Here is a 2,787-nt window from a genome sequence, read left to right on the forward strand (position 1 = left end):
GCAGTGGTGACGTATCAACTGATGTGGTGCTAGTGACGTGGCACTGTGGATAAGGATGCCACATGACCAAGCTCTAGGGTGTGGTGACCCTGAGGATAGGGTCCAAGTCAACTGCCATGTGTCGTAAGAACAACGATCGGAATCTTTGAGATTCTGACGGAATCTCAAAGATTCTATCTTCTTCTTTGTTGGAGCTCTGTGAGCCTTGGAGATGGTGCCGTTGATGGAGAGGGCTTGGGCGTGCAATCTGTAGCTCAACTAGCTTGTAGCGACGTCTCGGCGTGGAGAGGTCACGTCACTGGTGGCACGTTGAGCCGGTAATGCTGTTCGGTGGAGATGGAGCCGTCGGTGGATTGGCGAAGCTCTCGCAATTTTGCCTCCATTTCTTCAAAGGATGATGGATCGTTGTTGCCATCTCCCTCTACATTATTTCCTGCGGTGGTGCCACTTATATCTTCGGAATCTACTCTGGCTCCATCAAACAAGCTCTCCTCTACGATCAGCACACCCTCGACACTCTCAGCTTCTTCAAGGACCTCGGCACCAACGTCGGTATCATCTCCGGCTTGCTCAACGAAATCACCCCATCTTGGGCTGTGCTCGCTGTTGGAGCCGGCATGAATCTGTTTGGCTACCTCATGATCTGGCTCTCTGTAACCGGCAAAATCGCTCGCCCTCGCTTGTGGCAGATGTACGTCTATATGTGCATGGCTACTAACTCGCAGACGTTTTCCAACACTGGCGTGCTGGTGGTCGCCGTGAAGAACTTCCCTCAGAGTCGAGGTGCTGTTATCGGGCTGCTCAAGGGATCTATAGGCCTCAGTGGTGCCATCTTCACGCACATTTATCACGCTCTCTATAGCGAGGATCCGAGGGGCGTCATCTTGCTCGCTGGCTGGTTGCCTTCGCTGGTGTCCTTGTTGCTCATGTTTTTCATTCGCCCCATGACACCAGAGATGGACGAAAAAGAAGGCAAACACTTCTTTTGGTTCCTTTACCTCGCCGCGCTGTTGGCAGGCTTTCTCATGGTAGTTATCATGGTGGAGAATTTGGTTCCGATATCGTCGCCCACCATTTACAAGGCCATGGGAGTCTTTACGGTTCTTCTGCTGGTGTCGAACTTGTGGATTCCAGTGCTTTGAGAAATTCAAGCAGATATCAAAAGCGCAGGAGGCCTCACTGAGCGGTCCTGTTCGAGAGTAGCCCGTGGTTGCTAGAGGAGCTGTGCTAACTTGTGAGCAGCAAGGTAGCTACTCGTTGTTGTTGAAGACTGCCAAGGTTGATGGCGGTATTCGCTAGATAGCTCGCAGAAGGATAGAGGCAAGACTTAGACTAAGCTCACAGAAGGAGCAGAGGCGGTATTCGCTAGGGACGGCCATCGAAGGAGCTTTGTTGGAGAGGCTTAGCTTCTTTCGCTTTCTCACAGATCTCTCAAAAACCTCTCTCTCAAAGACTAAGATCTAGATCTCTCTTTCTCTCATAAACAAGGAATACTCTCTTTCTGAAGCAATGAAATCTTTCAAAGAACTCAAAGAAAGAATAATGGACGGAACTTTCTTCTCAATGCACGGAAATTTCTCTCAACGGAAGTGAAGGGACAGATCTCACAATCACTCAAGAGAAATCTCAATCTCACAATCTTTCTCGCACTCTCAAGAATCTCAATGTCTCAGCGGAAGACAAGGAAGCTCTGATACCATGACAAAATATGAAGAGGGGAGATGAGAAGAGTGGAGATGAGGAGAGAGGGCACAGCTAGAGAGCACACCACAAATGACTAACTGTACACTAGAATTAGTTGAAAAAATAGAATATATACAAACCCTTTTAGGGTTAGGGTTAGGGGATCTAACCCTTTCCTTTATAGCACTCTATAAGGTTAGTGCTATGCACATATGATCACATGATGGTGCTATGCACACATGATCACATGATGTTGAGTGTGAACTCTCAACAGTATACCCATATCTAAGGCTTTAAGTATTTTAGTAATACAATCAATAATGTATGAGAATATGCAATTATGAGCGTTAGTGAGCCAACTAAAGGAATTTTTGTGAATTTTATAAGTACCCATAATGTATGGGATAGAGGAACAAGTAGGGATGTTAATATCAACTTGTTGAGAAAAATTTGTAACAAGATTAGAAATCTCCCTTTCATTGGTGGTGGAAAGCGAAAATTCAGGGGAATTAAGTCATTGAAGGGCTAAGCTTCTAATGAGAGACTTGTAAACACATGAAAGTAGGGGTTTGGGCAGGCTTGTCCAAGCCACAAATGAAAAGGTGGTTATTGCGATACTTAATTTCATCCATAATTTTGGGGTCTTGAAACGACAGTTTTTTATTAAACCTATGATTGTAAAAAAGCTTATTGAAGTCCCTTAGGACAATGTTTCTAATAAAACTATGATGGTTAGTAGTTTCATTTATGGACAGCCAGTTGCATAGTTTAGACCAAGCAGTTTTTAATTCTTTAATGACTGGGTAAGGGTTAATGGGAACCTGAGGAATGTGGTTTAAACCTTTTTTCATAAACTCTTGTAGGCGAGGGTGTCTGCACAAGGTAGGGTCAGTTGATAAAATGTGGGTACCAAATCCTTCAAATTCCATAATAAACGGTTTAAATCTATTTGAAGTAGAACAAATGCAACTTAGGGAATTGGGTTCAAAATTAGCAAATGTGTCAAAAGGTTTATAAAGTGCACAAGCTAAATTTTTAGAATACTTCCAACTAAAGCCTATATTAAATGCAAAAAAAGTTTTATTGACGTTAAATCTCTCAAAG

At 44.1% G+C, this 2,787-nt stretch overlaps 1 pseudogene; it reads left to right on the plus strand.

The window, feature by feature from the left end:
- Positions 1-320: 320 nt before the first annotated feature.
- LOC147902144 (protein NUCLEAR FUSION DEFECTIVE 4-like) lies at positions 321-1,142 on the plus strand (annotated as a pseudogene).
- The last annotated feature ends 1,645 nt before the right edge of the window (positions 1,143-2,787 follow it).

The sequence above is a fragment of the Dipteris shenzhenensis genome, chromosome 5 (genome assembly GCF_047967505.1).
Source record: "Dipteris shenzhenensis isolate YYH24624 ecotype China chromosome 5, Dip_SZ_1.0, whole genome shotgun sequence".
Taxonomy (NCBI): domain Eukaryota; kingdom Viridiplantae; phylum Streptophyta; class Polypodiopsida; order Gleicheniales; family Dipteridaceae; genus Dipteris; species Dipteris shenzhenensis.